This window comes from Pongo pygmaeus, chromosome 18 (assembly GCF_028885625.2).
Source record: "Pongo pygmaeus isolate AG05252 chromosome 18, NHGRI_mPonPyg2-v2.0_pri, whole genome shotgun sequence".
NCBI lineage: Eukaryota > Metazoa > Chordata > Mammalia > Primates > Hominidae > Pongo > Pongo pygmaeus.
The window spans coordinates 59,243,492-59,257,502 of record NC_072391.2 but is presented as its reverse complement, the minus strand read 5'-3'; the positions used below and the strand labels follow the sequence as shown (position 1 = coordinate 59,257,502).

General features: G+C 38.3%; 1 long non-coding RNA gene across 1 annotated transcript; it reads right to left on the bottom strand.

The window, feature by feature from the left end:
- Positions 1-214: 214 nt before the first annotated feature.
- LOC129016241 (uncharacterized) lies at positions 215-13,720 on the bottom strand. Its single transcript, XR_008494745.1, has 4 exons — positions 13,585-13,720; positions 12,131-12,211; positions 1,471-1,666; positions 215-478 (listed from the first exon to the last, which is right to left on the bottom strand). It is a non-coding gene; the product is annotated as an uncharacterized LOC129016241 (long non-coding RNA).
- Positions 13,721-14,011: the final 291 nt, after the last annotated feature.

Sequence of the window (14,011 nt, the reverse complement as noted above, 5' to 3'; positions counted from 1 at the left end):
AGGAAGTTGGAGGCAGATTATAAAGGCTGTGGACATCAGGCTGAGGAAATTATACACTGTGAGGAAATTATCCACTCGTATCTTCTCTATTCACTATATTATGTGTGAAAATCTAGTGGGACAAACTTTGTTCGACTTAAGCTATAGGTATACTATCCACAAAATTTAAACACTGTCAGTCACTTATCATTTCCCATATGTTCACAATCCTTCAGGACATTCTATTTTCTTTATTGCATATTGCCTTGTGTGTAGTTCATACTTAGTTAAAATCATAGGTGCTCCCTGTTTTCCCAGATCTCTTGGTAGGTGTGACAGGACAGATAACAGACATCTGGAAAATACTGCAGAGTGCTCTAAGTGCAGTAGTCATGGTGGAGAGTTTGTGGATGGGCAGAGATTGCAAATAATTCTTACAGCAGTTGCCTCATCAGCAGACTGGATCTTGGAGGTCAAGCAAGATGTCCATACGCATAAACTGCAAGGGAAAGTAAACAAGAAATTCTAGGTTAAAGCAATGAGCAACGATGATGGAGGAAGGCAAGAGCAATGGGCACTGTTGCATGTCTGCCTGGCAATACCTGGGGTCTCATGTTGCAGTGGAGTCATATACTTCAAATTGTAGACAGAATCTACTGATGCCTCGGACTCCTATCACCCTGGTGCACTTGCTAAATGTGCATGAGCTGTTTGCCAAGCACTAAAGAAGGCTGTGTTAAAACACTATAAAGATAACAATAATTTATGCAATTCAGAGTGCCTGTTCTGGAGGTACAAACGATATCATAGGCACAGAGATAGCAAGTCCAAAATGTGCATTCGAATAAAAAGCATGTTCTTATAATGCTTTAGCTTAGTGCAGGCCCTCCTATTCTCCCACCTGGACTACTGCAGTATAACGTAATGGTTAAAAGTAAGATTTCTGAAGGCACTCTAACTGTGATCATGAGCAGATTACCTAACTTCCCTTTACCTCACACTTCTGATCTACAAAAGACAATAAGAATACCTGTATCACAAGTACCTATATCCTAAGGTATTCTTATTATAGGTATAGGTATGAGGTATCTATATGTGTGTAGTCAATGGGTTAAAGCACTTATAAAAGTTCTATTTTATGTTTGTTGTTATTTTGTTAGTATTGCAATTACCTCTTAAATGGTATTCCTGCCTTCCATTGTCCCTTATAACATCTACACTTCACCCGACCTCTAGGGCTATATATTTTTAACAGCTATCATGGAGGTGATATATATATATACACCTCCTGGATATTTTTCAACATGAAAGAGGCCTGGTAGACTAACGTCCAAGTTTCTCAGCCTGGAAGATAAGGACCTCACGAGTTGGCTAATTTAACTTTCTTGGCACATGATCTTCCAACTTCTTATACTCTCCCATGTATTCTACACTCCAGCCACACCCAACTACGTGTCAGAGAAGTTAAATGACACAAGATTAGAAGGTTACAAGGTTATTCAGAGAGGTGTTTCCAAGGATCTTCTCGGACTGCTATGCCTTCGCTGTTTCCATCAATCCATTCTGTACAGCACTTGAGAGCTGCTGTTGAACCAAGATCACGTGTTCTCAATGTCTGTCTCTGCCACTTGACTGAGCTTTTGAGGGCATCTTGTCTCATTCATTTCTCAATTAGCTGCACCTGGTGCTAAGTAGAAACCAAAATGAGATTTAATGCATACTTGATAAAAGTGAGTAGTCAGGTAGATGTAGTCATAGATACACTATTTATACATTAATAAGACACTGAACTTCTAGTGGGTTAATCAAACAAACTAAACACTATTACTACTAAGTATTCACATAATGCTTTTGCTTATAATGAGAAACGTTCATGGTGAAATTTTCAAAGAGAATGGCAAGCCAGACAAGTATGTCTGCTGATGAGGGAGATTTTGGCTCCCGCACATATAACATGGTACCCACTCTCTCTGTCTATGTGTAATATCGTTATGGAAGATGACAGATACAATATGTCTTAGTTTACTGTTGCTACAAAGGAATATATCTGAGGCTGGGCAATTTATAAAGGAAAAAGGTTTATTTGGCTCAAATTCTGATGGCTGGAAAGTTCAATATTGGGCATCTGCATCTGGTGAGAGCCTCAGGCTGCATCCACTTATAGTGAAAGTGATACAGGAGATAGAAAGAAATTATTTAGACAGATAGTGAAGGTAAAGAAGTCCTCAGCAGAGCTTCCCTTCTAACAAAAACAGCCACCAAAATAATTTCTTTCCTAACAAAGAGCAGCCTGAAAAATTGAGCTGCAAACAAATAAGGAAGCTAGAAGCTTGCATGGGGGAATGCTGGCAGCGGCACCAATAGAAAAGGGCTACCTGGGGGCCTGGTATGTCCAACATGGAGGCTCCATCTTCCTTTTTTTTGTTACCACATGTACAGTAATAAAGAAATGGGCAACATGGCACAGCTCAGGCAGAGAACCTGCCTGCATAAACAATTAGGGTGGGATTACCAGAGATTCACACCGTATGCATATGACACACTTGGTCCAACCAGTTTTTTATGCCTTATGTAGATCAGACACCACCTCCTCACCAGCTCATTTATAAAACCCCCTGCATTTCACCATGGACCTGGCAACCCATTTTTCTGGGACCCTGCTTTGCAGGGAGCTATTCTCTTTCTTTCCCCTACTAAACTTCTGCTCTTTTTTTGTTTGTTTGTTTGTTTGTTTGTTTTTTTGAGGTGGAGTCTCACTCTGTCACCCAGGCTGGAGTGCAGTGATGCATCTCCACTCACTGCAAGCTCCACTTCCCAGGTACATGCCATTCTCCTGCCTCAGCCTCCCATGTAGCTGGGACTACAGGTCCCCGCCACCACACCTAGCTAATTTTTTGTATTTTTTTTTTTAGTAAAGACGGGGTTTCACCATGTTAGCCAGGATGGTCTCAATCTCCTGACCTCGTGATCCACCCGCCTCAGCCTCCCAAAATGCTGGGATTACAGGTGTGAGCCACCATGCCCAGTCTAAACTTCCACTCTTAACCTCACTCTTTGTGTGTCCACGTCCTTGTTCTCCATGGCCTTGAGACAACAAACCTTGGGTGTTACTCCAGGCAATGACACTGCTTCAAAAGGTGAAGGGGAGGTGAGGAGCTGATGTGTGCAGGGATCACAGGGCAAGAGAGGAAACAAGAGACGGTGGGGAGGTGCCAGGCTCTTTTTATCAACCCGCAGTAGTAGGGGAACAAACAGAGAGAGAACTCACTCACCCTGGAAGAAGTGTTAATCTATTCATGAGGGATGCATCTCCAGGACCCAAACACCCCCCACTGGGCTACACCTCCAACACCTGGGATCAGATTTCAACCAAACATCCAAACCATAGCACAACGTTAGACCCAAAATTTCTGACAAACAGGAAGAATTTTTCTTTCTTGCTTTTGACTTCACCTGTTAACATAAATGACTGTAACATTGTGTGTGTGTGTATGTGTGTGCGTGTATTTAGAGTTAGCAGTTTTGCCACATAGATTTCATATTATTGGAATTTTACTAAAACCCAGTGAGAGAGGTGAGACAAGGGTAATTTCTTCCCGATTACTGATGAAGAACCCCAGGTTCAGAGAGTTAAATGCAATCTTTTACTGAGAGTTAGCGGAGGTGTGACCACAGAAAAAGGAAAAAGGAGAGGTGAAAGCACTGTATACATATAAAAGTGACATTGACAAAAGACTGCCGTAATAAATTAGCATTCCCATCTTGACTGATCCAACCAGCAGGAACAAATTCACAGGGCAAGTAGAAAGGAAAATGGGGAGGGTTCTGTTATAATTTGTCAAATAGTGACTACCAGAAACTCATCTCTGAAAGAGAAACAAATCAAAGCGAAAAAAGAACAATTGCCATTTTACTTTTTAAAAGTTCTATCTCTAGCGACAGGGCCCAGAATACATCCTAGATTTTCTGAGTCCAAACTGGTACATTTCCAAAATTGTATATTTCACATCTGGCAATGATAAAAGATGTGCATGGTTTACAATTGTGAATATCCCCATAGAAGCACCCCAAATTCCAAGGCCCTGAATACATCATGCAAAACCAATGATCAAAAAGGGACACAGTGTTTAGTACTGTGTGCATAGCACCCTCCACACCCTCTCTCTGTTCACTTTTCTTTGTAAAGTTTTTTTTTTTTTTCCTTACTCAGCACAGTGTTAGTCAGTAATTCAAACAAAAGAAAAACATAAATGATACTTCAGTATTAAGTCTTGGGGGATTTAAGTGATTTATGCTCTCTTTCTTCAGCAATATTTGCTATAAAGCTACTGAAGGTAATATTTAGAGAAAGTGGATATTTTGTCACAAAATCACCTTCTAATCCTCAGAGCATTTCCTTGATATCTATCAGCAGTTCATAAAGACAGTCACACTTTATGAGCAATATGTTGACTTCCCTTTGCAATGGCAAGGAGAAAAAATAAAAATAAACTTTCATTGAAGAGGACCACAATGTCTCCCCAAATGAAATTGGGTGATAAACCAAATAAAATAGTCACAAAACTTGGAAGTAGGTTTTAGTTTGTTTTCACATACTCTGCTTCAAATGTGTACACTGGGAAGATTTATTTGATTTATTTTAACTCAGCCTTCTGTGAAAAAAAGAAACTACAGTGGAATTCCCATTAACCTATGTCCAGGATGTTAAGTGAAGATGATGATTATTGTTTTGAAATATTGTTGGTGGGGAGGAAGGCAGGCAGAGATACAATATTATAATTCTGTTTGTATCTGAATGGTAGCTGAAGACTAAAAGCATTTCTGCAATGTCCACTGGAATAGGTTATACTGTTCCAATTCTTTGTAACTTCTAGACCTAACATTTATATTTTCAGAGATGACTTTACAGGAAATCAAAGTAATCTGAAACATTCGATATTGAATAAAACTTTAAGCTCAGGAATACTACTTTAAATGTGTATACTTCCCAGTTTAAGTGGACAGTTTACTTGATAATGTTATTTTGAAAAGACGTTGATTTAATATAATTATTTCTCCCCAAGCTACAGTCATATATACAGTGCTGTCTTTTTTTGTCTGTCCACCATCTGCGTGATACAATATTTTAATCAACTCATTTCTCTAAAAACATAAAATAAACATTTGTTTTGAAAGAAAACTTTATATTCATACCTAAAAATAAGAAAATTATTTTTACTTGCCATAAATACAAGGTAAACTTAGAAATGAATTGAATGAATGCAAAACAATGTTCTTCAATTCTAACAAGGTACTTGGAGTCCGCTTAAGGCTCTGAACCTGAGGCCAGCATTGGCCTTGTTAGAGAGATCAGCACTGGCAGGGAACTGAAATGTTCTCTCTTGACAAAAATCAGAGGGTTGAAAGAAAATTGGAAAGAAAGTAACTTTCCCACCTGTTTATTTTCCACATCTCTGTCCCATCTGAAATCGCCATGGGGACTCACTATCTGCAGCATGACAAATGCTGAGGTCTTCTAAAAAGTTTGGTCTGAAGGGAAAACACTGGTAGAAATCCTACACTCGACGCCTACCACATGTGTGATTTAGGGAAGTCAATATCTCTTTCTGAGTCTTACATTCTTCATCTAAAAAATGGAATTAATAACATCTGTATCTCCTAACAATTGAGTAGATTAAATAGAACAGCATTCTGAAAAACTCCAACATATAGTGGTTGCTCAACTAATTCTAGTTACCATCACCTCTTAAACACATTTTCTTTTGGTTTTATCTACTCTACAAACATGAAGACATCAACAGTTCCAAGCCTCTATCCTCAGCCTTTGTTTTGCGCCTTCTTCCTCCACATGATAATCTTGTGTAATTCATTCACTCCTCCATTTTGCTAGAAACTTCTGAGGTTTTTTTGTTTGTGAGGAAGGAGATCACATCCTATATTCTGACAGTCTCCCCAAATATATCTGCCTGTTTCCTTGAGAATGCTACTGACAAAATAATGAATAAATAATAGATAGATAAAAAACTAATCATAATCAAATCCAGGTTAGCTACCTCTGGGTAGGGGTAAATGGAAAGATTTTGAAAGCAAAAAGATTCTGTAAATGAGACTTGAAACCATATCATTTGTGTATAAGATCATGGCGGAAAAAGTAAGTTCCTCTTCTTAAGACAAAAACAGCTTTAAAGTCCCATTAGACTTTTTTAAAAAGGCTTCTTGAACATCAAATATCTTTTGCAAAATACTTCATTGATTTAAGTGTAAATTAATCAGAAATGCATGGGTCCTATTTCCCTTAAAATACACATGGATTTTTACATCCAGATGCAAAAAGCTTTTCCTGTTTTCTATCACTTCAAAATTTAAAAGAGTGCTTTAGTTGCTCAAGACTGACTCAAAAGTGTTAAGCCTTGTCCTTGATCCTTGCAAAGCATAAGAAGTGGTAACTTTGACATGAGATTTCTTTAGTCCTCTATATGAATACTAAAGGAATGTGCTTTCTTAGAATTGCTAACAGAAAACAAGTAATTATTAAGCAATGTGACCTTGGTAATCTTTCTAGGCTATACTATGGCACTGCAGAAAAAAAACAATGGGTTCAAAAATCTCAGATTTGTTTTCCAACTTCAACTCTGACCAAATATCTCTGGTTTTCTCATCTAAAAAATGGAGGTACAGGACAGGACCTATTTATCTTGGAGCTTGCTGTGGGATAGATATAAGATGATAAATCAATGAAAATGTACGAGCATCTCTTCTGTGCTACCGAGGATTCAAAGATAAGTGAATAAAATACTTCTCTCTGGTCTTGAAGAAAACTCCGAGCTCTGGAGGAAGAAGGCACTCTGGGAATCTATTTTAGCACTCTATCTTTGGAATGAGATGACCATTGTGAGTCTAAGGCAATGGAGGCAGTATACTCTGCCTGAGGGATCATTTACATTCTGAATGAGAAATTGCTCTGTAAACACTGAGGTACTAAATTATGAGGCACTAAGAAACAGATTCTCGTTGATTCTTGGTGTCATTATAATTATTATTGCTACTAGTATTACTATTATGCAAATCATCATTTGGAATTTGAATTGTTTCCCTGTGCTCACTCTTAATCTTCACTGTTTTATTTTTGCTCCAGAAGATTGAGTTTTCTGGTTTTTTTTTTTTTTCCACTTTATTTTGCCATCCTCTTTACTCCCTCTTTCTTTTCCAGAGAAATCTGTTATTCTCATTGAGCTCCCCACACCAATCTGCTGGGCCATCTGATTTTTCTTAACTCCAAATCTGGATCTATTTCTAGCTAACTGCTGACAATAGTGCCATAGTTATCCCTGCAGTCATATTCATTGGTTTGTTATCTTAAATAATATAATTTCTGAACATTGACTACATATCAGGCTTTGGGCTAGATCTGGGATACACAGATATGGATATACACAGATATGGATAATAGACTCTGTCAGTCCTCTGAGCCCAAGCCAAGCCATCGCATCCCCTGTGACTTGCACGTATACACCCAGATGGCCTGAAGTAACTGGAGATCCACAAAAGAAGTAAAAATAGCCTTAACTGATGACATTCCACCATTGTGATTTGTTCCTGCCCCACCCTAACTGATCAATGTACTTTGTAATCTCCCCTACTCTTAAGAAGGTTCTTTGTAATTCTCCCCACCCTTGAGAATGTACTTTGTGAGGTCCACCCCTGCCCACCAGCGAACAACCCCTTTTGACTGTAATTTTCCATTACCTTCCCAAATCCTACAAAACGGCCCCACCCCTATCTCCCTTCGCTGACTCTCTTTTCGGACTCAGCCCACCTGCACCCAGTTGAAATAAACAGCCATGTTGCTCACACAAAGCCTGTTTGGTGGTCTCTTCACACGGACGCGCATGAAAGACTCTGCTTTCATGGAGCTCGAAATCAATCTAGTGAGGGTGGAAGATAAATAAGCATAAAGTTATAGGACAGTGTATCGAGACTGATGCCGTAGATATGCACAAGGCATAGTAGGAGCTTACAAGTGAGGAAGCATGGATGTAAGTGAAAACTTAATAGTACATGTCATATTTATGATCCATCTAGAAAGATAAGATGGCCACTATTCATAAGGAGGTAGCCTAAGAGAGGAAAAGTCATTTCTCTATGCTCGGGGTCTGTTCAATAAGCTGATCCCAATTGAATCCCCAGATTATGGAGCCAAGCTTCCTGGCAAGTCCAAGGAGTTGGAGTAAAGGGGTTGAGCCCCTTTATAATCACCAGCAGCACCATAACCGTGCATATCCAAAGAGACCTAAAATCTATGCCAAAAAACAGTGTTCTTGCTAGTTCTTGGACAAGCCAGACCCTCTTCTTCAGCTCCAACCAAGGCATTTCCATCCAGATTTTTCCTTCAAGACCTTCCCATGTATAAGGCTGTTTAAGACCCAGTCTCCAAGATCCACAGCTTCCAGGTAATTGAATAGGTAAAAAAGAAATCTCAACAGAGTTCATCAATGGGGAAATGGATATGAAGAAGACCCATTATTCAGAAGGTACTTCTCATCTGCAGCCCTGGACTGGTCAAGAACACACCCACCAGATGTTCTGAATGCTAGTATGAAGATCAGTGGCCAGACTTTTCCTCCATCTGTAAGTTTAAGTGGTTTCCGACTGCAAACTGGTATCAGAGCCTGTTTCCCTGTAAAAACAGAAGACCTCTCCTCCCACAAGGATCTTGGCCCTAACACTTTCCTTTCTCTCATTTATGCCTCAGGATTCCCTTATTTCTTCTTTAGGTCATTAAATACAAAATGTTAACCCATATTTATTTACTAGACTATGAAACTGAAGCAACCCCTCTTCTAACATTAGCTGCCTTTAGTCTTGTATTAATGAAAAGGAATAGAGAGAGAAACAATTAAAACAAACAAACAAACAAACAATTTTGTCTGGGCACAGTGGCTCATGTCTGTAATCCCAGCACTTTGGGAGGCCAAGGCAGGCAGATCACGAGGTCAAGAGATCGAGACCATCCAGGTCAACATGGTGAAACCACGTCTGTACTAAAAATACAAAAATTAGCTGGATGTGGTGGCACGTGCCTGTAGTCCCAGCTACTCGGGAGGTGGAGATAGGAGAATGGCTTGAACCCGAGAGGCAGAGGTTGCATTGAGTCAAGATTGCGCCACTGCACCACTCAAGCCTGGCAATAGAGCGAGACTCCGTTTCAAAAAAAAAAAAAAAGAAAAGAAAAGAAAAAGAAAAAAAATACAAAACACAATTTTACTCTCCAGGAAAATAAGCTGTTACATGTGCAAGAATTAACCGTTTAGAACACGATGATTTGGAGGATGAAAGGAGGGTTTGCCTGGAGCCCTGAAAATACTGGAGAACAGTGGAACATTTAAAGGGCTAATTGAGAGTGGAATGAATGCGTGAATGCCCTGTAGCCACAAGACAGAATGGTACTCTAAGAGGAGTAGCCAAGCTGTAGGAATCACAGAAGGACCTATTCTCTAACCATCTGCTCTTCTTAGATAAGTATCGATGGGCTCACTGAGAGGAAACCAACATGTATATCAAAAACTAGACATGTGTCTTTCATTGCATCCTTTAATACAACAACCTGTGAGTTAAATATCTTTATACACAAAGGTGAATGAGACTCAAAGAGATTATCAACATGGTTAACCAGCTGGTTCAACTTACAGAGTGTATTAGTCCATTCTCATGCTGCTAATAAAAACATACCTGAGACTGGGTAATTTATAGAGGAAAGAGCTTTAATTGACTCGCAGCTCGGCGTGGCTGGGGAGGCTTCAGGAAACTTATAATCATTGTGAAAGGGGAAACCAACATGTCCTTCACAAGGCAGCAGCAAGGAGAAGTGCCGAGCAAATGGGGAAAAAGCTCCTTATAAAACCATCAGATCTCATGGGAACTCTCATTATCATAAGAAGAGCATGAGGGTAATCACTCCCATGATTCAATTATCTCCCACTGGGTCCCTCTCAGGACATGTGGGGGTTATGGGAACTAAAACTCAAGATGAGATTTGGGTGGGGACACAGCCAAACCATATCACAGAGCTAGTAATGTGTTCAGCCAGAACTTGAAATCAGATCTATATGACTCCAAATGCCTTGCTTTTCTTTGCAGGTTTTACTTTCCCACCAACAAATAAAGGAGTTACCATTTTCAAAGTCTTGAGAAAAATAAAGTAGTTTGGCTGGTGCATACATGACAAATAGGTTGTATTATAAAGTGATATGGGAGAGATAAGCAGAAGTCTAATTGGGATTTAGAGAAGCAAAATACATTTCCCTTCACAGTTTCTTCACCTGAAAAATTAGGGAGTTATTATAGAGAATGAATGGGATAACATATGTAAATCAGTCTCTATAGTGCCTGGCAAGATATTAAGCCCTCCATGTTAAGAATACCAATTACAACTGCTAGTGCCATTTATTATCATTTTCTATTCCAGAAAAGTGATTATGTGTCTTATGTAATTTAGGGGCAGAAAACAATCCAGTGAAAAATAAGGTGTTGCCTGCTCAGACACAATGAGATAGTTTCGGGGAAGAAAGCCAGAATACTATTATGCAAAATAGAGGAATGAGAAAATATTCATTAGATTTCCTAATTTGGACAAGTCATGTACTTTGGCTTTTCTCTGCTTTGGGATAATGTAGGAGTCAGTCTTACATACCTCCATTTTAAATGAGTTATTGTTTCTGTTTGGGTTTCTTATCAGAAAAGACCAGTGAAAGTTTCAGTACATTAGAGCATATGAGAGCACTTTTTGTTTTTCTTATGTTGTTGTCTTCCTCTGATTTCCTAATAATCTTCACTTCAAAAATCTACAGCACATGTGATGTGCTTGGAAAAAAGCTTTGGGGCTACCTTAGTGAGCTAGACTCTAGGGTGCTAAAATAATTCAACCAAGACAAGACGTATTGTTAGACTGAATAGAGACTAGGCGATGAGAGCCAAGGTAATCTCACCAGAAACTAGATCAGAAAGTAGATCTTCTCTAGACAACATTAATTTGAATCAGAGTACCTAAACTACATTTTGTTTTGTTTTCTCTAGTCTTTTAACTTTATATGTTGAAGACTACTCAGGTTATTAGCTTAATAATTTTTCCCACGTGCAGGGACATGTGCCATGCTTACATCCTTTAAAGACCAATGACCTGTGCTCTGGTTTTCTTTTGTTCAAGAGCTCGCTCTGTAACCTTAGGCTCAGAAGTCAAAAGCCTTACCCAGCTTTTTTTCTGTAAAATGAAGAGGTTGAACTAGACGATCTCTAAGGGCCCTTTGGGCTCTAAAAGCCTGTAACTGTATAAAATTGAAGTAATAATACATCGTCTTCTCACCTCACAAGATCATGGCAAGGATCACATAGGAGAGCTGATGTGCTTGAAAATACGTAAAGGGATATACAAACCTAAATAGCAATAGCAGAACTGTAACTTAACCTTGGACTTTAGCAGTAAAGAGGTTAACAAGACTTTAGATGTCATTTGGTTTCATTATTTCCAAATGGTCTCCAGAATGATGCTTGTAATGTTAATTCAAAGTTACCTTTTTTGCTTTCTAAAAAAAAATACACACTCTTTTGGAGAGTTTAATTTAATTGGTTAGCCACGGAATCTGGGATCTATATTTACAAAATCACTTGCAATTAAAGATTCAGATTCTCTTTGTAAACACAGAATGTTTAGCTTCTCTTTCATTGCAACTTATGAATCCATTCTATAGTGAGGTATTGCATTATTTAAAAGCAGGTTATAATAGTCACTTATTAGTATTTTAATATTGACAGGCAGTGCTAGACAACACTTGAAGTTGGAAAACATGGGTTTAAATTATACTCTTTAACTTTTTAACTGTGTAACCTTGAACAAATCACTTAACTTCTCTGAGCCTCAGTTTTTTCCTATTTTAAAGGATACAAACAATAGCCACCATCCACAGTGCTTTAATAATTAAAGAGATACTGCATGAGAAGAAAGTAATGAAATATGTCATGTTAGCTTGCCTTTCTCCTTTCTTGCCCTTCAAAGTATTGTAGCTATGAGGATATTAATAAAACACAATGCTGCATAATAATCACATCACTATAATAGTAATCTCCAAGTTGTATAACAGGTGTCTAGATATCTTACCATCAGAACAGATGTCAATACATAAATTTGTTTACAGGTATCTCCTCCTTTCTCAGAGAATAAGAGTTTAGTGGGTGGCATCTGGGTGAGTAAAAATACCTTCTGTTATTGTTAGTTTGTTTTAAAATTTAGGAAGATATGCCCAAATGTATGTCTTGCAGAAATTTTGCCTTACTATTTAACTATATTTATTCATACACAGACATGTTTGCAAAAACAAGTATATTTTTCTTCTGCAAATATCCTTTTCCATTTCCTGCCATTCCAAATCTCTTCAGTAAGTCCACTATTTACAATACAGCTGTTTTAACGACATGTTTATGAAAATACAGATCCTGATCACAGTTTCCCTATGGACTACCAAAGAGAATTTGAAACCCCGTTAGTAGTTGCAAGATGAAAGTTAAGTTCAAATGTATATCGAATTGTATCTAAGGAACTGAAATTGTTTTATAAACCTCAGTTAGACCTCATACCACCCCCCTGAGGATGGAAAGAAGTGTTATGCACTCTTATGGAGACACAAACTTAAAACCCATTGAAAGGTTAATCACTTTGCATCAAAAGCCTTATAGCTGGTCTGTGGTGGAGTGAGGAACAAAACAGAATTTCTTCCTAGGGAGCAACTTACCTTCTATTTGCCTGATTACTAGAGTGTACGAAACTTCTGGAAAATTATGATGAATGTTCAAAAGAAACCCCTGAGAAAGGATTAGCATTTGTTTCTCAGTTTAGAAAATGAGTGATTAGTTTTTCATGCAAAAGCAACAGCACCTTTTTTGTTTTGCTGAACACTTAGGTGGAAATGACCCCTTTGAGGAAGGAGAAAAGAAGAGCAGAGCAATTCAGGAATTAGGATAGCAATTGGTAGAATATTTCTCTTTCTTTCTTCTTTCCTCCTCCTTGTACATAGCAACCTGCACAGATATTGCACGCTAGAGGGCACTTGAGGTAGAAGAAAAAAAGCCTCGACATCCACTCTAACAGGACTAGTTGCCTATGCAGGCGGGAGACGGCAACCTAAAAGCAGTGCCCTGATTTCCACATGGCAGCATCTTTAGCAAAAGAACAAACAAAAATCCTTAGTATTATCCAGCTTTGACTAATAAAAGAAGCCTGTTCACATTCTCAATAATTAATTTCCCTTCAATATTTTGTAACATTTGTCCACTGCATATATATGTGGTCTTCTCTCTAATAAGCAACTTGATAACTAATCACAACTATAAATTCCATTTTACACATATTAAGATAATTGTTTTGCCTTCACCTCCCCTCCTCCATACATCTGTATTCCCCTATACATCTGTAATGGTACATTAGTATAAGTGTGCAAATATCAAATAATGGTAATCTTCTAAGCCAAACTTAACATTAATTAAATTAATTATTATATTTTAGTATTAAATACACTCTGTTATACCAAAGTAGTAGTATTTTAGGGAGTGGGGTACCTTTTTTACTCCTCTTTCTTCTTTTTTTATTCTTACTCATTTTTCTTCTTTCTTCTTTTTACTTGGAACACATTGTGAACTATTTTTAATTTTTTCCTCCTTTTTTCTCCTAAGTTAAACAAGAGTGGTCTAGAATCTTAATCTAGTTGCTATTCTCCTACAGAAGAAAAAAAAAGAGAAAAACCAAAACACTAATATGCTAAGTGTGTAGTCCACAAAACCTGGACTGGCTTATTTGATAGCTTTGTACCAGTCCTCTTAAATCTATTTACTACCCTACCCGCCGCCCGTCCGACCAAGTTTCTGTTCAGAAGCTGAGTTGAAGCTTATCTCTTTTCTAGCACCTGGGAAGATGGAAGATAATGCCATTTTGAAAACCTTCTCCAAAATGCTCTCAGCACAGATGTGGTTTTCAGAAAGTGTTTAC